Source organism: Colletes gigas, unplaced genomic scaffold (assembly GCF_013123115.1).
Source record: "Colletes gigas isolate AHSC1104 unplaced genomic scaffold, ASM1312311v1 Colletes_gigas_Sc00008, whole genome shotgun sequence".
NCBI classification, from domain to species: domain Eukaryota; kingdom Metazoa; phylum Arthropoda; class Insecta; order Hymenoptera; family Colletidae; genus Colletes; species Colletes gigas.
In genome coordinates, this window is record NW_025106637.1 from 8588294 (window position 1) to 8614244 (window position 25951).

Sequence of the window (25951 nt, forward strand, 5' to 3'; positions counted from 1 at the left end):
CATACCTTCCAGCGGAAGTCGACACTGAAACAGAGGTACTCTCTCTTTGTCAGACAACTTGAGTCGGGTCCTTCGGGCTCCCGGCGGGTTGCGTTGGAGCAATGGAGACCTTAGATTCGGAGTCGCAGCCGTCCGTTATCCTGTAGAGATCTAGTTAGCAAGGGCAGTAGGTTCGATCCTCGGATCCGCTGCACGGTTCAGCTTCGCGTCGCGTCGTGTCGCGTCGCGTGGCCCTCAAATTAACTTCGTCCCTCTTTTTAACCAAATAATTGCTTGGTACATCCAAGGAACTTTGTTTCCTTCTATCGTCCGAATTTTAGTTTCAACTTGACCAGACTTGAGCTTCGACGTTAATTTTAAGTCCCTATCGTACGCGTCTCCCAATATTTCCAAGTAATTATTTAACAAGTAGCTTCTCTCGACTCGTTCTCTGGTTCCTAGCTTCGATCACCGCTGTTTCATCGATCGAAACATGTGATCGGCCGTCCAGTTTGTCCGAAAGATCTAGTCGCCTACCCATGATAGATCGATTGCTAGAAATAGGAATCAATCTACCAAGGGCAGTGTTGATTCGATCCGAAGATCTGCTGCACGGTTCAGCATCGCGTCGCGTCGCGTCGCGTATCCCATAATTTAGCTTCACCCCTTTTCAAACGAAATAATTACTTGGTACAACTAAACCAGAAGATCGAAGGAACATTGCTTCCTTCTATCTCTCTAGTTTAGTAATCCAGCTAAGCTTAGCTAAAAGGGAGATCGATGGAACTTTGATTCCATCTATCTCCCTTCGGGTCTCCACTCGCAGCAACCTCCACGTGGTGAGACCTGGGTCATATTATTTAGTATGTAATTAATACAATTATTAATTACATAGGAAATAATATGTGCTAATGGCTGCGTTCTTCTTATAGTTCCACATACCTTGTTCGTCCTGGTGTGCGGTCTAATAACACTGATTTCGAGTCGCAAATACGTTTTTGCCGAGTTAGTTTTTAAATAAATAATATATTACAATTTACAATAAAAAATAGAGGATTTGCGGTGTATTTATCAATGAGATCCTTACGTATTTTAATAATTTTGAAATCTTTAAATAATCTCGATCGATTGGTTATTCCAATGAAATTAATCGATCGATGCTCAATTCTGGACCATACAGCTTTCATTCCGTTAAAAAATAATAAAATTTATGTAATTTTATTTTACGTCTCACTTCCTCTTGTGTTAATTTCTAAATCTGTTGATAACGTTGCGAGTGATACGAAAATGGTAATGGGGTCCCGGGACCCCAGAAACTCCTGCCGAAAAATTACATTAGGTGAAAGGTCTATTCATATACCTCGTCTGTGGGGCCACGAAAGTCCATAAGGTCGTATACCTCGTCTGTGATAAAATAGTTGCATAGAAATTTTATTGCGTTTTAAATTAAACAAAATTGGTATATTTTTTATTAATAAACAAAATTCTTCCGCTTCCAACAATTGATGAACCTGTATTGGCATGTTGAATGTTGCCAACACAAGTGAATACATTTGTAACATTTGTTGAAGATATTACCAACTGCTTTCCGTAAATAAGACGAAATATAAACCTATGCGCATGCAGGTATTGCAATATTTCGAGGTGAAATTAAAAATGTCCCACCATGCATTACGGTGCATCGAAAATGTGGGACACTTTTAATCCCAGCGTGCCCCAAAGAGTTAACGGAGTGAGAGCTGTACGGTCCAGAATTAATACATAGGATAAATAAAGTTATATAGTATTTTCTTATTTCATTTTCACGTAATTTAAAATGAAAAGAGAACAAACAGCAAGAGTTATTAAAATTTATAGCTGTCCATAGATTTTCTAATCATCCTGCTCGCTATCAGTGACCACAGTTACGGAGAGTACCTTTATTTGCTCAGAAAATCTATCGGGTCGTTTATTCATCGCTCTTAGTTTCCCAATCGATTGAAAATTACTGTACCATCGTAAACAAGTAATTAACGCTGCTACAGAGTAAAGTAAATTTCGATCAAGTTGTATCACGATGAGGGTATCGGTGCCCTTCGATGCAGAAGTGCACCGAGGGATCGTGCAAGGTAAACTCAATTGTGCTTTGTTTGTACGCGTAACAGACTGAAGATCGAAAATCTGATGATGTTATCGAACCTATTATCCGGTAGCAATCATTTTTAAAATAGAGTTAATAGTGGATGCCTTGTTATTTTGGACACGTAGTGGTTATGCAAACAAATAGAGGGGGGATTAGAGAAAATACAGCTATGAGGATACTTACTCTAGAGGTCCACGTAGTAACAGTTGATATATTAAATTATAATCTTACATACTGTTAATTTAGGCATACAAATCGATTATGTTTTTCAAAAAATCAAATCTTTTATAAACATTCATTCCAAAGGAAAGGCTTAAATATTTTTTAAATTCTGTATTTTCCTATTATGAAATGTAAAGGAGAAAGATGGATACAGTTTGACAAAGTCATATAATTTTACTCAAAACACACATCTCTGCAATATACTTTTATAATAAAATGAAACATAACAGATACAGTGCTGAAAATTTAAATAACGCACACATCGTTACGGTTCGATTAATCACCATAAGTTCACGTATCGGGGGAATAATTTAATCTTAAAATTTGTCATTAATAATTACATTCCTTACTTCTTTAGAATTTTTATAAATATTCATGCAATACATGCGCATGGTATTTATTGCCTTTGTGTCGGTAAATTTGTGTAAAGTTCAATATTTGTTCGCTAAACGTTATTCTTTGATTTCAGTCTATAGTTTAGGTCATTTCATCCTGCTTCAGAGCTGAAATGCTTCGCCTTAAATTAAACGATATTTGTATATATAAACTTTTTTCCAATATTAACGCAAAATGTCACAGTACGTAGAATATTTTATTACTGTTACTAATACTGATATCGCCTCATCATTTGCGCGCAATGAGAAAAGTTTATATAAATATGAATTCGAAAGTGGCGTTTGTGTCGCTGGTGTCGCTCAAAGTTTCCAGAAAAGAGAACAATTTTACCACTTAAACTTTTATTTCGTTCCTTGATAGTAAAATTCGTCTATTCTTTTGCATTTTTATTAAAAATTAATCCAAACGTATTTTGAAATCGTAGATAGTGAAAAATAAGTCGGATAAAAACTTAAAAATGCTGGGCGATGAAAGGATCCGCCATGTTGCAGTATGCATTGAAACTACTACCGAATATTATTCCATGACAATTTATTGAATAATTAATTAACTACAGTTGTGTTAAAAGTGAGTTCTGAAGTTGTTTAACAGAAAGGTACTCTATAATCCTGAGGTATTTTTATGAAACTTTAAGCGTCTCCAGCGACGAAACGAGGCATAGTCAAACTCATGTTTGCATGAACTGTTCCCTTATTTCGACCTGTTAAAATTATTTCTCTATTCATATACTAAATATACATATAGCCACCTTCAATTATTCGTCATAGTAATATCAAGTGTATGTATACATATATTTTAAATTAGCTACGTACTTAAATTCGTGGTAAAATAAAATTGAAATTATGCCAAATAAGTGGGAGCTACTAGAGATAAACTATTAAATTTGCTATACGTAAACTGATCGTTCTCGTCGAAATTATTTATGTAAAACTTAAGAAGTAGACATTGAAATCTTTATAAAAAGAAAACTAGGACAATTCTGTAATCTCTGAAGTGTTCAGCATTCAGTATTTCGTATTTTAAAAATTGAGATTTTAAATTTAAGTACTTGCCGCCTCTCGAAATTAATCTATACGAAAATAATCAATCCTATCACAGAATTGATCGATTCTTTCTTAATAAAAAGAAGACAATGCTGTTAAATAATTATTTGACAACGATGGCACCGCAAAACAGGCATACCGTTATTTTAAAATTCATAATTATTATTTATCAGACTAATATTTCAGTTGAGCACGCCACTAGTCGTTTCGAATACCTGCCCCCATCTTCGATAGGGTTGCATGCAGCCGGCAAAAGTAATATCTATACGTTTTATTGCTTCACTGATCCTTGCAGTAAGGTTTCAGATATTGCTGATGCAAGGTTAGTACGCGACCGATATTGCAGGGACCTTGTTCACCTTCTCTGTAGCATCGACGATTCGCTGGCCACAAGATTGTGTTATCAGGACACATTGCAGTAGAGAGCTTGATGTATTCGACTTGTTCCGGCGAGTAGAGGATGTTCTTGTCCAAAGTTCTACTGAAAGCGCATGCAGGGTCGGTAAAAATGCAGACGACGCAAATGGTGAACGCCACTGTTATCATCGCTGTGGAACGCATCGTTTCTAATCCGCGGATAAATCCGCAATCCTGCCGTTGTCTGACTCTGGAAATAGAGATACCAGCTGTTAAATAGTTTTCTTCTACCCTGATATGAATATTTTTTTTATTATCAATTGCACTTAATTTCCTAGGTGTTGAATACTTGATCATGATTCGAAAAAGATGAGTAGGAGGGTCAGTTCAAGTCTTACCCCATCAATGATTTTAGTTCAGGTTGGAGGGAGTTGCACAAGAGGGTAGAACGTGATCCTAATCTTGAATCTTAGGATTAAGGAAGTGGGCTAGATATCCCAAGTGCTTCTAAGGGCTACATGGGTGAAATGGACACTCATGTATCCTAGGTGCTACGATCCCATGAACCTGGAGAAGATTCGAGCAGCCAAATGACCCTTCCTTACTAGAGTCTGGTGGGTTTCCATAACTTGTATAATGACGAGAGCACTATTGTAGGTCTAATACGCTCTAGCACTATTGCGCAGGAGATTGGAACGTGTTCATTGTCTTCGAATCAAGTAAATTATAGGCTATACACTCAGTATTCCTGAGTGCTGCAGCACAAAACTGAGACTTACTTATTTTAAAGCTTCTGGGTCACAAGTGAAAAGTTCTTTATGTCAACTAGAATATAGTGGGTCTACCACATTCGTTCCATCGTGACTAGAATAATGATAAGTGGGTTATCCTTCCTCTCCTCTCAATAGTAGCAGACAGAGGGTATTCACGTTGATGATCTTTGGATCAAGGAGATGCAGGTGTAAATCAGGATATTCCTGAGCGCTAGACACTCAATTATGCCCCATTCCCTTTGATAAAATAATTGTTTGGCAGGACTAAACGAGAAAATTAAAGAAAGCCTATGTAGACAACTTTCATTCCTTTCTTTTATATAATCCTAAATAATGAAGCGAAGAAAATCATGAAATTTTCATGCGTTGTTTCATTATTTCTCCCTTAGAATGTGAGCTATTATAATAGCTTGAGAATAGATGAGAAGAGCCTGAGAATAGATGGGACTTGGGAAATTGTAGCGAGATACTAAGGTAACTGTAACTTTGAAAATATACTTAGTCCCATTTGTTCTAACACCCTGCTAAAATATTCCAAGCTCCATTTATTTTCATATGTCCAAAATGTCCTAAGTCTCATCTCTTTTAACACTATATCAACCGCACAAGTTTCATGAATTCCACGCAATAACATGATTTAACTTGCACTTTTATTATTCTCGAAAAATATTTAATAATATTTCTATGTTACTAAAAAATTATTTTCTTCTAATGAAATAATTATTAATTTCGTTTAAACGAATCCGATCCTAATACGTTTTTCGAATTGTATCTAACTATTCTCTGAACCCATGTTTGCCTAAACATAAAATCCTGCTGAGGACGTGGTGACGCGTCTAACGAATTAGTGGCCTAAATTTCTACCGTGGAGCGGCATGATCACGTTACACCTTCCAACCACTTTGCCGCACACAATTTGTAACATTGTTGAAAGCTGCTACTAAATTGGACCCAAAGGATGTACATTTCTAGTCGCGTCACTAACGAGTATCCCGCAGCAAGTAGTAAATTGCTAGAAGCGAAGATAGTTAGTGAAATTGTAGAAGTATCGTGACAATAAAGCACAACTTCTTGCTCCCCATCACCTTTAACTCTAGAACACCATAGTGGGATACTGGGTTCATCGCTTCATTTTCTTTGAATCGTTTCTTAGAAATTTTGCTTTTTATGCTTTCTGGTAATCATCTAGCAGGATTAGAGTTCGTTGTGTTATAGTAGCAGTATTGATTCACCGCGCACCCCAGGGTTCATGCAACGATTAATGTACTGACTCCAAAGTTTTTTAATGCACCATTTCGAATAAATCCAGTCTTTGAAAAATTCTAACGTTAACAACCTCGCAAATGAAAGCATCCTTTTACGTGCTCGGCGCAAAACCATCCACGAACTCTTAACAAAGACCGAAACAGCTTAAAAAGTCCAATTAATGAGAATATCAGTCTGCAGAAATAATTGCTTTGACGACCCTCGGATACCAGCTCTCGGAATGATTCAGAATTCCCCCGTCGCTGGAACGCAAATTCTGTTTACAAATGATGTTGCAAGTATTAAACGGGAATAGGTTAAGCTACTCTGAATAGCCTAAAGCGATATTAATGACCATTTTAATAAAAATAAGGCGCGGTTCTGCGTCATAACCACAGCACGGTGCAACGTTGTAATTCCCAAGGGTATTTATGATTTTACAGTTCGTTCGCCACTGTCTCGATCTGCGCGTTTAAATCAGACCTTCCGTAGTTCCGACGTAGTTTCCTCGAGGCGGTATTGAAGCCACTTTAATTCATCGCAAACGCTCATCCAGTTGCCAGACGAACGTGTTATGTTCGATGCGAGTTTCGAGTTGTAAAACATCTAGACTTCTGAAAATATTCAGGCAATTTGTCAAAAATTAACGAATTTCTCGTATCATCCGCGTGAACGAGGCAAGTTCGAGTCTTCTCAAGGGGAATTCGAATGTTTGGAGTAGATAGCTTAGTTTAGGTAGAATGGCAGGTACATAATCGACTTCTTGCCTCCTGGGGTCTTATCAATATCCGAAACTCCCATCTAACTATATTGTGTGTTATGATGAGCTGTTTGTTTCGTAGCACGATGGGGTTACATTCTAGTTTAGCTGACCAACGAAATTGTGATTCGTGGAACAATACGAAAAATGCGATTCGAAGTGTTCTTACTTGTCTACTAACTCGAGACAACAACTTGATAAATTCCCCGAAAACTAGGAGTCAAAGCCACTAGGTAATATCGAACTATACAAACACTGCTAGGAAACTTTAAACCAGAATATTTTTGAATATCTAATTACGAATATTTTGTCGGTGAATTCCCGTCGAAGCAGTAATAAAAACTTGATCAATATATGGAAACTGTTATAGCCACGTGTGTCTACTACGAAGATACATCGTTTTTATTAAAGATTATGCATGATATGAGCATTCACACGGGGATAAAAACGCCAGAATACTCTGCAGACAAGAAAGAATCAATCAATCATTTCTGGAGGATGCAGAGTCTGCGGAGAGCTTGCTTTATGATCCTGAAGTGGATGACTTCCGATAAGTTAAGGAGGGTTCCTCGTGCCTCGAATAATGGTAAATATTTGAAATTTTATTTCTAGAAAAGCACGAAAGGTATTAAACTGCTACTTTACAAACAATGTATCCTGGTTAGTCCAATCTTTTTAACCTTCGGAAGCATCCGTCGGAGGTCTTATGAAATGATCCTGGGAGTATGAATCAATTTCATAAACGTTATTCAAGTGTCACGAATCACACTGTCTCTGAACAGAATTTAGTAACAATGGTTCGATCGTAAAGGCTATAAATCCCCGACAAAGACGCGCATCATAAGTAGATTTTGTTATAAAATTCTAAAAATGCTTCAGCCTTTCAGTCTGGACTAGAACACTCCCCTAATCCTCGCGGCACAAGCGGAGGATAGTTTGAGCTAAGCAACGCTAGCTTCTCTGCTTTATGGGACGGCGTAAAAATTTACGTCCGCGTCCGGGGGAACAGTTTTCTAGATAAAGTCGGACTTTACAGCGGTTTTTCAAACTCGAGCCGGGCACCGCGCGTCGGATACTAGTTTTATCGACGATACACCGGAAGCGAAAGAACACGGGAATCCCGAATCGACGCGCGACGAGTCGACCGCGTCCGAATCTCGTACGCCGTAGCACCGTGCAGCTTTGTCTCGGATGGAAAATTAAATTCAAACTTTCCATCGGGTGAATCCACCCCTCTTGGAACCCCGTGAAAATTTCGCGAAACGCGATAGCGAAGAAACAAACGCGTTCTCTTTCTTTCGCGCCCAACGCTACCGGGAGAACTCGATATAATCTCTTTTCTTCCCCCCCTCCTCGTCTTGCTCGGGGCAAGTTTTACCGCGTCGGAGAAGTTCGTTCATCTGTGCGAAGAGAGCCGGGGAACGCTTGTGTGTTGGTCACGAAAAATGTGGACGCTTTAAACAAGCATTATATGATTCTCCTGGGTCGTTTGGGGGCCATCGATTTAATCGTTTCGGACGCGAGAATCCGGAATTGGAAATGCATTTTCTTAAGGGTGCTCCTCGGTCGATGCAATAAGCGAGTTTTTCTTGCGAATATCACTCTAGGACATTTTTTACAGCGTCTTAGTAATTCAGAGGATAGAGGTAGTGGAATTAGAAGATGAAATTTGTGTTACCATTAGGTATGTGCTAGATGTAGATTTGAGTTAAATCTAGGCAATAGGTTACTGGGTAGAAGGACTAGATTAGACTTTCAAATCTCGGTTAGTGTTACAGATGGATTAAATATTGGTTCGGGTTAAATGTAGTAAATAGATTAGAGAGTAGACGGAATAGTTTAGTCAATGAAGTCTAAGTTAATGGTAGAACCTGATCCGATCTGCAACATACTCCGATAAATACGTATCTTGCTTCAAGAAATTTATAGGATAAAATACAAATAAAAAACGTCCACGAACCACGCAGATGTGGAGGTTTTGCAATAATTTTAAAAGTAAGTTTTCAACTCCTCTGGACGATACAATGACCTACGATTCAAGAAGATAGAGCACGCCAAGCTTTTACATTATCATCGTTCCTCGTGCGCTCTCCGCGGCAATTTATTGCGTGTAGATAGCAATTAATTGTAACTCTTGTTGGAGACGGGAATTCGCCCGAGGACAATTCTTCTCGTCCTTTATCAGAATTCCTCGCGAGGAAAGCCGCGCGAAAGAGATCCATTATAATACGCGTAACGGCTTTTTAAATAATTTATTGCCCCGTGTTTCGCCGATGTATATGTATCGTAATTTTTCAACGTAACACTCGTCGCTTTTGTTGTTTCAAAAAACTAGAATCACCGTGCCTCTGTCGTTATTTCCGAATAATTGTATCTCGCGATTCTCTTTCCAACTATTTCCCAACGCGGGCAAAGATTGTTATAGTTACGTTCTTTGAACGTTAACACGATACTTCGATATGTACTGTTTAATTTAAGAAATTCAAGTACACTTTCATGAAAAAAATTCTTTAAAGGTAAAGGTTCCAAAAATATTCGTAAAGTTGTTCCTTGACCTCGCAAAGTGAGAAAAACCCCATAAAAATGGTCGAATTTTCAAACAGCCATAACTCCTACAATAGTGAGTATATTTCAATGAAACTTTTTTCTGAAGCAGACCTGATAGGTACCTACAAAAACGTGTTAAGCAACTTTTCTATAGGGCGTCAAACAAAACGATTAAAAATGATAAACGAATTTTTAAGAAAAATCGAGAGCGGATTGGTGCCTAAATTTTTCGACAAAATTAAAAAATTTCAAATCGTTTTGGAAAAATTATTTTCGGTTGCAGGGATCAATTACAACCATTATTGATGAATACACATACCCTCGAATTCCTATCCACTTTCGAGAAAAAAAACTCAGTAGGTGAACAAATTCGACGAAATTAAAAAATTTTAAATCATTGTAAAAAAATTATTTTCCGTTGTGAAGTTCAATTACAACTATTTTTGGTGAATACACATACTTCCGAAATCCTGCTCGTTTTCTAGAAAAAAATTCTTTACTGAAAATATAATTTGTGGCCAGAAATGTTTAAAGGATCGTAACTTTAGGATGGATTGAAGGATTTTAATGTTTCAAAATGGAAACAACGCGTATTTTATTGAAGAATATTTAGAAATTCTAAGAATGTTGGAAAAGTTGTTCCTTAATCCCGTAAAGTGACAAAACCCCTTAAAAATTGTCCAATTCCTCGTTTTTATTATTTCATATGTAGGTATATGTACATATAGTCCAATTATCCATCATATTTAATTTTATGGCATTACCCTAGTCCCAAGTACGCCGAATAATCGGAATTTTACTGTATTTTGTCGTGCTTGTGTTAATTTTTAGAACGTACATGGCGTGATATCGAAGACCTTCAATTTACGCTAAAACGTCGACACGAAACAAATGCGTTCATCGTATTATTCTTAGATACGATGTTTAAATTTTTGATTCGCTATTTCATATTTTCACGACTTGAATAAAATGGAGTTGAATATTCTGGATGTTCTTCTGGTGGCATTTTTGAAGTACGATCTCGCTGCTTGGTGTAGAAATTGTGAAATATACAGTGCAACTATCTTTTGCATTTATTGAATTTTCTGAAGATGTTATGTGGAGATCTAAAGCTTGGAAGCTTCTTCGAGAAGTGACAAATCCATTGGCGAAAACCGCATCGAAATCGAGGTTGAGGTTCTCGAGTTTTGAGTGGCCGAACAGTAGATTCGACTTTACTTTATATACCGGGTGGGCGAACAACTTAGGTCACTTCAAAGTCCAATGAAATTGTATTATAGGTCATTAAAGTCATCAAAACTTTCTTTCATTTAATAAAAATAGAAATCTTCGAAAATTCTTTGCTCGAAAAGAAATTATTACTAATAATTGTAGTTATTTTTCTATCTTGCATATAGCAGTATATGAACGCTGATTTTGTTCTCTTTTCCGCTTCAATATTTAAAACTTTTTAAAGTGGGATTAATGCAGACTTCTTGTTTCGTACGCACGAGCGAATAAAGTGCGAATAAAACGTTTATTGCTCTTACAGTCGAAAGAAAAGTTTACATTAATCCCACCTACACCTTTTTATTATTCTTTCGTTGCACAAAGGGTATTCAAATCAAGAACATCGATTATGCTATCAGCGAAAGAATGAAACTGCTAAGTATAATGGTCTACATAAACGTCTAATAAAAAGTAGTTTTTAATTTGCCATATAGAATAGCTGTCCAATATCTATTTAATATTAAGAAATCAGGGTGCATTTAACAATATCTGTAAACTCTCGAAAACAATATTATCTCATAAATCTTGTAACTCTTGTTAAAATTTCATCTTAGTGTAAATTTTATCGAGCATAAGAGGTCTACAAATTTTTTAACCATTTTTTCTCAACTTCCCTTAAGTACCACTTGTTTCTTTCGCTTGTAACTTATGGTACGTTTGATCCTATCGCTGTTGGTGATTCAGTGGCAACTCGTTTATGTCGTAAAAGAACGTTTGGTGCAGCTTTGAGAACCGGTAACTTGATCGATGAAGCACAGAGTCGGTTCATCGTTCGAAAGAAAATGGGAGTCGTTGGGACAATAAACATGATGAATTATTCGTAGTTCATGGGAATTTAGATTGAGTTATTCTTTCTTTATTTTATCGTATCTGTTTCTAGTGGCGATGATCAATTGTCTCGTAGTATCGTTACGTTTAACCCGCGCGAACTCATTTTTAATTCCTTGGTCCGCGGATAATTTATGGATATCCACGTGCATTGGAAATTTATGCGATCGCGCGCATAGAAGTACGTACAATGAGACTTGCGAAATTACGTGTCAAAGAAGATGACGCATTCGCGGGTGCTTGTTTCCTTTCGGTTCACCTTTTACCAATTTTTTTTTTAACCGCGAAACAGAACGAATTTCGTCTACGCTCGTTTATCAATACAGATAAGAATAATTGCAACTGGGTGGGTTTGCATTGAACGTTATGCAGAACGATGGGCGTTAATTACGGACTTAAGTCAAGAAGTAGATGATAGAACTGGTTCGCTGGATATTTTTTTCAAAGGAATTTATAACCACAACTTGATATACTACAAAGTTAATTGCGTTCCAGAAATGAATCGTAACGTCGACAAAGATGTTTTTCCGGAAAAGGCGAACAGCAAAAAGTGTGATTGCAGCAAGAAATTTTTTTTTCTGTTTTCGATGGCATCTCGAATATTGCAATAGTAAAACTCGAGCGTTACTTGAAAATCAATGTTCACGATGCAAGGCACACAACTTCATTTCACCTAAATCGAGTCGAAGGCGCTTAGCATTTCGCAAGATATATGCGCAGCCTGTAATTTTGCAACAGTAGATTAAAATCGAAGACTAATATCTCGAGCCCTTCGTTAGCCTCTCCGTCCAGGGAGAAACTAATTTATGAGAAACACGGACCAAGCGTCTGCAACTCGGCGCGAAGACGCCAGGAGATAAAGGTGAAGCAAACGTCCGTGTAGCCGGTGTTTCTCTCGGCCTCAAACGAGCAGTTGATTTTGATCCGACTGTAATCGCGGACCGCCTCAAAATCGGCAATAAAGCAGCGCGTGAAACGTTTAACGCGCGCGGGGCGAGAAGCCCTAAAGCGCCTACTAGAGATGCAAAGCGTTTTCCATAATTTAGATTAAACTTACACTTTCGCACGCTTCTCGCCCGGGCAACAAGATTAACGATTACTTTGCACTCACGTTTGCCCGTTTATTTCCACCCTGTTCTTCCGGTTCCCCGTCCTTTATCCCTCGCTGGCGCGGCGCCTTCGAGCTCTCTGCGCTTGCAGCAGGCGGACAGTAAAGTTGCGCTTTACGAGTAATTCGCTGTCGCTGATAGAAATTTGATAATCGGTAGCTCGCGACGTGTCCCAGCCAGCGTGTACGAATCGAGACTCGCTCGGAGACTGCGAGGTCTCGTATCAAAAGTTAATCTACGCCAGGCACTGAAAGGATCCGTTCCAAGGAGGTGGAACGCGCGAGAAAGAAGGCCTCTACCCGTCTCCTTCTAGACGTGTCACCAGTTTCGCGGAATACCGGGGCGGGAGGAGGAACGAGGGAAGGGATTAATCCGAAGCAGCCGGTGATCACCTCTTAGAGAACTGGTCTGATCGTGAGGAGACTACATTTTCGAAGCGCTCTCTGCGTTTCCAGCATCCTTTCGGACCTCTCCTGGGAAATAAAAGAACGTATTTATACCCCCGGCAGGATAACGCCAGGAAGCCCTCCATAAATAGGATTCCTTATGACGTCGGAGCAACTTCGGGCGATTAATCCCCTGTTTAGGCTCGCCTGGCGTCATCGAACTTTGACACGCGCGGATATACGCCAGGAACGTGGATACAAAAGCAATGGGAATATTACATGTAAACGCGTGCCCTATAAGGTCCTGCTACCGAGTCATAGCTATTTTTACGCTCCAATAATGGACAGTCGTTCACCTTCGCGAGAAGTGCTCAAAATGGCCGTCCACGGCCCTGTCTTAAAGTTTCTCAATTCTAAAATTCGAAATGGGAGAGTTCGTCGTCATGTATAACTCACATGCAACATACAACGTCTAATGAAATTTCTTCCAATAAATCATGCAATCAATTACTCATGAAATTGACATACGATCGACCTGTTAATTCCCCAATGAGGAAAACGTGGTGTTATCGAACATTGTTTACACACAGTTTAATAGTTCCCGTTACACTAACTTAATTTATAATTAATACGTTGACTGCCACTCCAGGTTTCCCTGTTTTGGATTGCTCTTGGCATTTTCTCAAACCGTAGCTTGAAAATGAGAAATTATTTGATAATACACTGGTATATTTGCTATTTCATCATAATAATATTTCTAGTCGTAGAAATAAAATTAATTCAGGCATCGAAATAAAAAATTTGAGAAAGTGCCATCCGTTAGAAGGCCGCCACGATGACATAACCTCTTCAGAGTAGCGGAGTGTCTCGATAATTCGATGAATGTTCTAATTTGCTTGGATTATAACCAATGCGATCGCTCTGTCCTCGTTCAATTAAAGTTGAAAGCATCGGTTGTGTTCGGTCGTGACGTGACTAATGCGATCTTCACCCGATTGCACTATCCTCGTTCAATGACCATGACCTTGACGCATGCGCGACGTGTAACTGGCAGGTTCAGACGTCAGAAATAAACGTGCTGTGGTGTCTCGTGGGGATTTCCAGGAACAATGATACGTTGCCCAACGAGAACATTTTTTTAACTGTCTGCAAACATTAACCGGAAAGAATATTACGATTCCGACAGTAATGGTACAATCTTTCATCGATTCATTGAAACGGCGCGCGTAGCGGCCTCGGGGGAATCACCGAGTACGTAATTCCAAATTTTTCTAGATAAATTCGCTGTTATTTGGAGCTGAAATAAATCTCATTTATTTTTACGCTGTTTCTCGATGTTAAACGGAGCTGGGCAAAAATTGTTATTTACGTACCTATCAGTTGAAACGCACTGGCCTAAATGATCACTTATCCAAGCGCCGATAGTGCTCAGACGATAATCGGTGTTTTTGCTCTTAGGAATATCCAAAGCTATATATAGAATCGTATATATTGTCTAATAAATAGGATAAGATCGTAAATATGAATAATAGAGGTCGGTATTTAGATCTGATCCGAGCGTAGATAAAGTACTAATTAATTACTGTGAGGGAAGCGGATGTGTCAAGGAAAATTTATAATCACATATGAATCTGTTTATGCGTAGAAAAAAATGCGCGAAATAAAATTACGAATCACTATATATCGTCATGTGTATTGACGCGCAATATTCTAACAAGTTTCAGGTATTCATTTATTCTAATTACATATCTTGTTTTTTGTACCAAGATTAACTATGTATCAATCGAAGCATCAGAATAGCGCATAATATTTCCATATTCGAAAATAACATTTACTGGTCTTTACCAAGAACTTACAAACATTGACGTAAAATCAATAAACTTGAAATAAAATATCATTTTTTAAATCTTACAAATTCGTCTGAAATATTTCTGAATTACGCGGTTCGATAATCACCTTGTACGCAATACGTTTCCTTTTACCTTCTTGATACACGCAATGAGTGATAAATTATTAATTATTTGTATTTCGTATCCCGTCAAGTGACTAAGAATGTAGTATACTTTCCTGGTTTTAAATTAAAGAAGAATGCGCAGTATAGTTTGAATGTGTAGTAAACATATATACGTTTCGACATTCCTTCTCCTTTTTTCTTTAGAAATGCGGTAAACTATTATTTACTACTAAACATTGTGCTTTTAAAACCAAGTACATACTTTGTTATTCAAAACTACGATTTCAATTTTCTGTAAAAGGAATATATTATAATTATAATGAATGCACATTATAATTATAATAAAATATTACATGCTTGCATTTAAGTAGGAATTTTTATACTGCTTCTAATTAAAATTTATTATAGTTTATATCGTATTTTTCGAACAAATTATTATGGTAATTTTATCCTACGTTGGATTTAATTTCATTTAAATTTTTTACACGGAGTGCTTTCCCTTTATATTCTATATGAAATATAATTATTTAGTGCCTATTGTTTCTGATTCGTGGTTCCATGGACGGTATGATCTAAAACATGGAAAAGTTTGATTTCAGTAATTTTATATTATATTCCGTGAAAGGTGAGGTCCAGATAAAAGTGCTGCCAGAATCCTAATCTCAAGTACATTCTATATATTTCGATTACTTGCCAAAATTCCCATTTGAATATCTGAGTAATTAAATAATACAAATATTACAGTAAATGATTTGCTTTCTGCCAAATAAATCAGAAATTCAATGAAGAAATCCTGCTCGAATGGGTGACAACATTGGAGAAGAATTTTGAAAAGAATTAGTTTTTACAAGCTTAAATTACGCGTTATTAATTGAATTATTCGAATAGTCCCAATCATATTCCATTTCAAAATCGACGAGTATATCCTGGCCCTTTTACGTAGTCCGCTGGAATTTATATTTCTATTTTTTCCTTTCTGTTGCATTGTTTCGGAGAATTGGCTATAAAACATTGACAAGTGACAAATCAAATGGTGACTACTCTAACAAAAGTTTTCCGTTTCTTTTTTTCACCTACCGAAATAAAACGGAAGTAACTATCGATCCGACATAGAAATACATAGTAAGTGCTCAACGATAGTAAATTAAGTTGTTTACGAGTGTTTTATAGAGGCATTCGCTGTATCGCAATCAGCGCTTGATGCAGATCAAAAGTTAATCACCGTGAGATACCGTTCGTAAGCATTTAATCGTCACAAATTCTAGCGTTGCATTTCCGCCTGGAATACACTTTTAATTACGATTTGATTACCCAGTCTGCAAAACGTTCTGGTAAATTGAATACGCCGGAATGTAGTTCGTTAGGGAACAAATATACATATATCGTACTTCAACTTTCGATATATGCATCTGTCGATATAAAACGCTTTCTGAGGGCGCCGGTGTATTGTTTGCCAATGAGTGCTCTAGGCATTTGATCGCCGATGCGTATCGATATTTCATTGATCGCATAGTGAAAGAGGAAAATGCTAGCAGCCGGGTATCGTAAGAACATAAAAATCCAACACAGCCTGTACAGCCTGCTGAAAAAATATGATCTGTTTGTACTCACTTTTCACGTATAATATTCACACTGTGTACAACCCACGCGGCGACTTTCTATCGGTGAGCAGTAGAAACTTTTGTTAACGTTCGACAAAGTGCAACTTCTTTGGAAGCGAAACGCAGCTAAACTTCGCTGAGAATTAACGTGCTCGTTGGGACGGTACAAAACTTTCAAGGGAAGCCGTTGATAACGTTTATGCAACGAACGATCATAAAGTTTGTACTAAAGTTTTGTTAAGATGTGAAATTTACAAGAAGGACTTCGACAATCTTCGGATCTCCTACTACTTAAAATTTTCTGTTACTATTCGCCAGTTGAAGGCAGTGGTATTAGTAGAAAACGGTAACGTACCCTTATAGAATTTGCGAAGTTATAGTTTCAATTAAATTTACTACTATAGCGAATTATTAGAAACGTTCCATCATCGTTATGTTATATAAAATTTTGCTGGATAAATTAAACAGGCATGTTAAAATGTTTTTTTTTATTAAGCACACTTTCATTAGATTTTTGTATCCTGTATTGAAGAAAATACAATTTAATTAATTTGTTAAATAGAAAAATACCACATGGGATCTTTAACCAACTGCAGGGACAAACTATTTAATTTTAGTCAATTCAAGATAACTTCGGTACACGTAATCATGGTATAGGATTAAAGAGGTTAAGAGAAAGGATTACCTAAAATGGCAGGAATTAATTCAATGAAGTCAATGAGGTATTAACGAAGGAATGAGACTGAGGGCTCCGATACAACCGACGCGGAAGACTAAAGATTAAATGTAAGAACTCTGGTTCCAAATAAAGTGATCTGATATCTAAAAATTGTGATGTAAAAGTTTACAAAATTTTCACAAAGATAATTTAGTATTTAAGCAAAATATCACATACTATGAATTAGAAATAATAAAAATTTATAACTACGTTATATCGATACCTTGTTAATCGAGTGCCTTTCAAATTTCATGCATGCACGGAATAATACAATTTCGTGGGATAAATTAGAAGTCAGTGTAAAAAATATTTCAGTGTTCTAGGTAATACCAAAAGTGTTTTTTTTACGAGCATCATTTATCTTAATAATCCTTTGGCTTAAGGACGCAATTAATCAGCCATTGGGGTCATGAATAATTTATCCCCGAAGAAAAAGAGACCTCCGAAAATATTCTACCGTAACCAATCTTAATTCGTACCATTCAGTCGCGCCATTTAATTCAACCACTTTCATTGGCAGACGCGAGCTTTCTCAACCATTGCACTTCATTCCGTTTAACTTCAAATTGATACGACTTCAGTTCATCGGTTACATTACGAAACTTTACTCCCCAGTGGAAGTTTCCTTTTCCGAAACGCAAACGAATCGTGAAAAATATTTTAAGTAATATTAACCATAATTAAACCTCAAATGTACAAACTATACAAAAAATCTGTATTTGCGTCCAGAGAAAGTTTTATGAAATCTTTCAGCAGACAACTTACCCTAATTTTTAAGAGATCAAAATTTATCGAAGGTACAGACTTTGAAGTTTTGGTATCTTAGAGCTTATATTTAGAAAATACGGTCCACCATTCGGTCAGGCATTTTTCACTCACCTTATCCTTCGCGAAACCGAGATTTAAAAAGCACCTTACCGAAGATGCATGGCGTTTACTTTAAAATTCCTAACAGCTGTTTCTCATGGCAGTAAAATTGTCTCACGATGAAGGTGAACGGGGAATCCTCGAGCTGTGAAATGACGTGGAACATTACGAGTCGTAACTTATGACTAGTAAAATTCGACACATCTTGTCGCAGATATTATTTAAACGTCTGTTTCATAGCGTATGGCAGTAGCACAGATTCAATTTATGATTCGCTTTGAACTATTTATATATTGCATTTGCGAAATTTAATACTTATATTTCATCGAAAGTCTCAATCTTAACTCGTATAAAAATAGCAAATTAATAATATTGTGATAGTGTCCTTATTTGTGGTAATTATTAATGTGGGGCAATTTCTTGGGGCGACGTTGCTCGATGAATGATTAAAAAACCCTTGTATCGCTTCCAACATCGCGTGAATCCGCATCGAAGACGACAAAATTCATTATCATAATTAAAATAGCTGCGAGTGGAATGAAACTGAGACGGCGGTGCGTATATATGTACATATAGTTTACGTTCCTATTATTAATGTCGATGCAATTAATCTATCCGTGTCATGTGTCACGGGAATCGTGAAACACGCGGGTTCTATACGAAACGCGAATCGAGCCGCATACCGTGGACTGAAATTAATTTCTACGCTATTTTCGTAGATCTTGAATGGCAGGCAACGTCCAAAGTAAATGATTAATTCTAAATGCGTATTCTCGTTTGTACGAAAGTCAAGATTCCGCTTCAGTCTCGCGGTTGCAATTATATCGTACCGCAGATGCGTGTTAACGAATAGTATCAGGAAATCTATGCTTCAACGTAATTTGTTTTTGAAGAACATGTATTTTTCTATAAATCCTTACAAAGATAATGAAATTGCTTTTTGTTACGGTTACAATGGCCTTCGCTTCAGTGGGTAGAAGCATAATGGCACTTACACGGTGGCATTCGTCCACAAACGACTCGTGTCAATTTTTCACAGCGGTCGCATTGTGTCTCTTTTTTTAAACGATCGTTGTTTTCCGTTGAAAAAATTCTGCATATGGTTTTGAAGTCCACGCTTGAATGTTTCGGCATTTTTTTTTTTTGGTTGGCAAACTGTGTTGCACTGACCGGAAAAGCTTCCCAGTCGACATTGCGCGACGGTTTCTGCTGCTCTTTTGTAATACGCGACCGGACTGAAGGTTATCGACTGCACAGTTAGATGATATTAACTCGCGATCTTCGATTTAAGCGATTTAATTTCGAACTATACTTGACAAAAAAACGCCGTGACATACAAATTATAGCACTCGTTCGACGTTAAGGTATCAGAACAGTCTGAAACATTCAAGATTTGGAACTTTTCGTAAGACGCCAGTCGGTAACTTTAAAAAGATTTCTCGTTTCGTGTGCTCTGGCTAGGAAAACGGATGGCTACTTTTTTCTACAATATTTTTCGAAACTGATGGGTTTAATAGAATCGCAAACGAAGCTTAATTTATTTATCAAACTTTGTTGGCCGAATAAGTGGCTGTGCAAACTTTGTGATGGCCAACGGCAGGCCATTCTTTCTCAACGACGAAGAATGGAGTCATAAGTGCCCGGGGAGAGCGTAGGTCCCGGTTTCGTTTAATTTTCAAGTAACGCCGGATAAATCTTGCACTTCCTGGCAAGCATGGACGTTCGAGCTCTCTTGCGCGGGTTACAACTGGCATCTATTACACAACACCGCATGTATTATGCATAGATATGTACATGTATGTATGTATGTCCTTATTAGCGTCTACTGCAGACCGCGTTACTCGCTCGGCATCGATTATTACTTACGGCTCGCAGTAAATTACCCACAAACCACAGCCACAGGAACTTCGAAAGACAATCTCGATAATTTCGCTGACTTATCGTTGCTCTTGCGCGTAAGGGTACTGCACAGTGTCTCCACGGTTTGTCGGTTAGCTGCTAGTTACGGGTCGCATTTCGTCATATCGTCTTTTCATTGGCTCCACTTCCAATTAGGGTCAAACTCTGCCAAATTGATCATTTTTTTGCTATCGATGTCTGAGATCTTGTAAATTATTAAACACGATGTACAGTCCAACTGCAGATTCCAAGCTACGATGTTTCATTTTCTATTACTCTAGGTAATTGTGTCATACATCAATAATAATAGTATCGTACGCAACTGTGTTAGAATATCTTCTGCTTGTATCGTTTTAAATATACCAGAAGATTTCCATCCATGTTCAACTAGATTACAATTCATGGATTCCAATCAGCAAGAAAACGCGAGATAAAGAAAGTGCTGATCATTTTGCTGCAATCGTAGATCTCAATTACAATCGTGAAGTTAATCCACCTGCGTCGCGAAGCGATTAGTAGTGCCTTCGTTGTTTCGTTGATGCTAATTTCATTATACCGGTAACTATAAACGCGTTAGAAATTGCTGAGGAAGTTATTTCGACTCGACGAAAGCGAAGGTGACGAAACGTTGTTAACTACTTTTTGCCGATGAACAGTACGAACTTTTGTTAATATTGTGAGCGCTATAACTTGTTTGCAAGCGTAATGTAGCCGAACTTCGTTGACGATTAACGGGCCCGCTGGGGCGGCACGAATTTTGAACGGAAGCTATCGATGATGATCGAGCAACGAAGGATCGTGGAGTTCGTTGGAAAGCTTTCTTACGACCCGAAGTTTACGGAAATCATTTCAATTATAAAGTTTCATGTTCTTTTATCGAATTAAAAGTATAGTGTAAACTAAATATTCTATTATTTTAAATCGTTTGGCTGATCAAAGCCACTGTCTCTACTGTGTGTCAGACAATACTCTAGCTGCTCGCGGGTTTGGACGAAAATATGGCAGATATAGTATCGGGTTCGCCAAACGGTACAATGGAGACAGCTCTTCAGTGGTCTTGAATAGACTTTGATAGATAGAATAACATTTTCGATCGTGTGTACGATACCGAGCAGATCGTTTTAAAATTGAACGTCAACATTGACGGGGATGTAGACGTAAGATGATCTTGATGTTCAAATAATATAAGCGAATCAGGTTACGTTGGAAAACTTCAATTCCCATACCCGTTACTATAGTTTCGCAAATACGAAGATCAAATGTTTCGATAACTGCGAAAAATACAGTGTAGCGTTTATTCCGAGTGATCAACTTCTCGGTATCTCAATATTCTCGGTTCTAAGACGCAGGCATCCGTTTCTGAGACGGTCTCCGGTGGGGCCTAGGCCATAGAAAATCACGGAGCCGCGTCCACAGAGACGTGAATCGATGACTGAAGAACCGTTGACCTTTCTCCGCGTTTAATGACGTTCGTAACAGCCGCGGCTGGAAGTCGAGAAGATTGTTTACGCGCGACAAAGCCTCGGGATAGCGATGGTACGTCGAACTCACCTGGCGCCAAACGTCCCCCGGGTGGGAGGGCCTCAGAAATGAATACCACTTCGAGTCCTTAATGACGTGCTTTACTCGGTCTTCGTCCGGTTAAGCGAAAACATTCGCGGGCGCAGAGACAGCGCGAGAGCCGGTGCTCCGTCGACAGGAAAATTGGGACACCCGATGTATAGATAGCGGGGGAGGCTCTGGTGGCAGAGGAGCTGCCTAGGATGGCTGAAGAGGGGTGTTGCAGGAGAGGAGCAAGAGCGAGGCGGCTGCCAGAGGCTGGAGGGTGTCGAGAGACCCGTCATGGGAGCGTGGATGGTAGCAGGGACTCCCGAGTGAGCTGTTTGCAGTTCCTTCCACAAGCCTCCAGTTTGCATTAGTTTGCATACGTGAGTGAAAGTTTAAAGTTTAGTAATTTAAACAGCCGTGCGCTGTCCCTTTTCCGAAGAGCTTCGGATATACGTGCATGCGCAGATATATTATGTGTGCCTATATCGATGCAACCGGGGGCCTGTGCGCGCGCGTACATACGTGCAGGCCATCTGCGTCTCTGTCTCGGAATATTCAACGGACGCAGTTAAGTATTCCTGGCGGCCCAACCTCTCCCTCTGCCTCCCCCTATTTTTTTTTTCATGTTGGCGCGTACCACGGGGAAAAAACAAACTGGGCTGCATTTCCTTTGCATTCGTTTCCCTTCGTTTTCTATTTTGTTTTTACTTTCTTTTTATTTCGGGATCCCGACGGTCCCCTTTTTCCCGGTACGTTTATGCCAGAGGCCGGCATTATTTTGGAAATATTGTCAGGTCACTCTCCAGCTAGCCATATTTCGCGAACGTCGGGCGAATTTCACGGTGAGGCAAAGCGGGCGAATTCAACGTCGATGGGCAAATTACTCGAACGTTTGGAAAATATCGATACGAATCGACGAATCCGTTGTGTAAACTGTCGCGACGTAAGACGAAAAGATTGTATTGGTTGTTTGCTTAATTAACAGAGAAAATTCGTTGCGCGCGTCGTTCGTAACGCGGCAGCCATGAAATATAATTTCGATGCACTTTCCAATTTGCATGTTCAGAGGCAAAGAGTTACTGTTTCATAACTTACCTACAGATAAAATCTTCATTGTGTTGCGGACGATACTTCACGCTGCGTACGGTGATTCATAAGTGCGCGAGGCATCGTGAATTTATTCGAAATATCTTATATTTAAAATTTGCGGAACGAAGTAGTTAAACAATTGGTATTTTTAAATTAATCCAGGTGATTGACGTTTAACCGTGTCGTTACGACGCGTCCAGTTCATTTAACAATTTAATGTTTCGCAATTCTCGATCCCAGCTGTGATTACCTCCTCGGAAACTGCTACTAATAAGAATCCTTTCGATCGAACTAAATTCCCATTTCTATTCCTTCCTTGGGTATTCCCAATTGTCCTTTTGCTTGCGGCTCCCCAAAAGTACGAATTCCCTACCACGTAATTTCATTCCCCCCACTCCTTCCTCGTTCTCTATCCCCAAACGGTCCCCCACCCCCCCTCCCTCTCGCCCTCTCCGCGCCTCTGCACGAACGACATAGTTATTTTTCGGGGAAGATTCGACATCGATACCGTTACATCTCTCTGAATACATTATCCAGTTTCCGAGCGGTACGCACGCGAATGCATTACGCTGTTTGTACGCGTGTACGTGCACAGCCGTGGTCGTGGGTGGTGATTTACGATATCGCAAACTACTTTCCGAAAGCCCGACTCCTTCGCGTCGCCATACTTCATCATTTATGTGCTCGATTCTTTCGATTAAAGTTTCATTAAGCGGAGCTTTATAGAGAACTCGCCAGCGAACCTAATACGCATTCCCCTTTCCTTTAAGTGGATTCCTTTTCGACGGGGGCGGAAATAAAAGTGGATTTGTGTGTGCTACCGCCGCGAAACTGTAATATAGGGTGTTGCGAACTTCTTCGAAATTGTATCGTCGTCGTTCCGTGTATTTCGCGAACACATTGGAATAATTCATGGCACGAAGGGACAATCTGAGAAAATTTTTGATCAATTTTTGTACACTGTTAAATCGAGTTTTCTATTCGTGTACGGAACGACTAATTTACAGAGGAGCTATTATAATTGTTCGGTACGAAACATAATTATGTCGAGTTGAATAAACCTTGATTTAATGTTATACGCGTTCCGGCGAATAGCTTGCAGAAATATTTTCAGCCGTCGGGAATATTTTTTCAATCGAATATAATTTCATACATTCCAAACTGCTGCAAACGTATTAAAGGGGAACGTTTAGGACCGAAAAAATACCGATATTCGAGAATTTTTTCTGACGATACGGATCGCCTAATGTAAATGTTTCCCTTATGGGTTAAAAATGCAAAGCTCGAACAATATTCTTGCCAATTTTCGTGAAAAAATATTAATATATATGGAAAATATAACCGTCCTCGCACCGCGATACGAAAATTTCCAGGTCTTATGGCGGGGTGGATTTCACTAGTCCCGATAGTCGGAATAGCATGAAATTAGAATTTCTAGATAATAGTTGGACGTACAGAATTCATAAAATATCTTAGGAATTAATTTAAGCAACTGTAACAATATCTCCCAGTCCATTTTCGTTGTTTCGATAGCTGTGTGTTTCCACTACACCTAGGTATAGCATCATCGTGTTAACGACACCGTCTCGTTGTCCTTTCAGCAGTTGGAGGACTTCGACCCAGCATCACGTTGCAGTTGCAGTTGATTTCAGATAGTTTCAGATTCCAACGGAACCGGTCTCCATCAGCAGAGAGACCCAACTGGTCGAAATTACTCTTAGCTCTCAAAGCTGCTCCTAATTTCATAGAGTCTCATCAAAGTCTGTCGAATTAACGTACGAAGTCTATTGCCTGCCGGAAACATAGTTACCTAAACGTCAGTCGAACTCGCGAAGTTTGACAACATTATCGACGATCGCGATGCACGAATATTACTTTGCGTTTCGCTTGAAGGGAAACAGCGACAGTCTCGCTGATTCATCGTCCCGAAACAAGCCATGATCAAACCGTGGCTCCGTGTTTCGCAGTTCTTCCAGACGCTCGGGAAACGATAAAAAATCAAGAGTCATGGGAGTATTTTGGTCTAGACCATCCAAAAATATTGTTCTTTCCGTTCACGTTCTGAAAAAATAGATTCTCGAAACCTTGTCTGCAGATGCTTAATATAATAGAAAATGACACACCATTTGCGTTCAGTTTGTAGTGACGATCGAGACATTCCCCAGGTGCTATTAACATTACACCAGGCGTACGTTGTTGTATTCGCAAGCATCGTGCAAAGCTAGCTGAGCATCTAAGACACGGGCAACTGAGACAGCATTCACGGTCTGCTGATAAACTGTAAACAGAGTTAAACCCTTTGCGGTAGTGTGTTGTGCTACAGGCGACTAGGGTTTAAGAAAAGTACCCTAACTATGGTCGCAGGATCACTGGGCTCGAAATACACTTATGAAGACTAATAAGATTAATTAATTTCCCACAAAATTGTCTGTTTCACGATCGAAAGATTTTGTAACTTAATGAACGAAATCTCTCGACTTACAGGCTGGTTAAGAAATCGTATTTAAGGGGGTAGTCTCGTGTCAGAGCTAAAAAAATCAATTTTTTTTTATTTCATTTCTTGAAAATATATACAAGGTGTTCGGCCCTGGGGAAAATTGTAATGAGAGATTCTAGAGGCTAAAATAGGACGAAAATCAAGAATACCAATTTCTTGATGGAGGCTTCATTAAAATGTTATTAACGTTTAAAGTTTCACCCCTACTGAATTTTTTTTCTCGAAAATGCGCAGGAATTCTGGGATACGTGTAATGACCAAAAATGATTGTAATAGACCCCTGCAACTGAAAATAATTTTTCCAGAACGATTTGGAATTTTTTAATTCTGTCGAAAAATGACAAACCTTCTCAAATTTTTTTCTCGAAAATGGGTAGGATTTTGAGGGTATGTCTAATGACCAAAAATGTTTGTAATTTACCTCCACAACCGAAAATAATTTTTCCAGAATGATTTGAAATTTTTTTTGTCGCTGATAAATTTTGTGGATTTTTCTTAAAAGTTCATTTTTTATTTTTAGTAATTTTGTTTGACGCCCTACAGAAAAGTTGTAGGTGCCCATGACATTTAGATAAAAAAAATTAATAAAGATGGTTAAATTTTGCAACGTACACATGAGACTACCCCCTTAAGAATTCCTCCGCGACGTTCGACGATCGTTGTCCTTTCTGTGTCGTTTCTTCCCCTGCGTTGCACAGTGCTCGTAACGTCGATCTCGATCTCGTACTCTTATAAACATCGC

General features: G+C 38.6%; 1 long non-coding RNA gene across 1 annotated transcript; it reads right to left on the bottom strand.

Annotated features, from left to right (window-relative positions):
• Nucleotides 1-2515: 2515 nt before the first annotated feature.
• On the bottom strand, nt 2516-12935 carry LOC122396820. The gene is made up of 2 exons (XR_006259065.1): nt 12653-12935; nt 2516-4369 (listed from the first exon to the last, which is right to left on the bottom strand). It is a non-coding gene; the product is annotated as an uncharacterized LOC122396820 (long non-coding RNA).
• Nucleotides 12936-25951: the final 13016 nt, after the last annotated feature.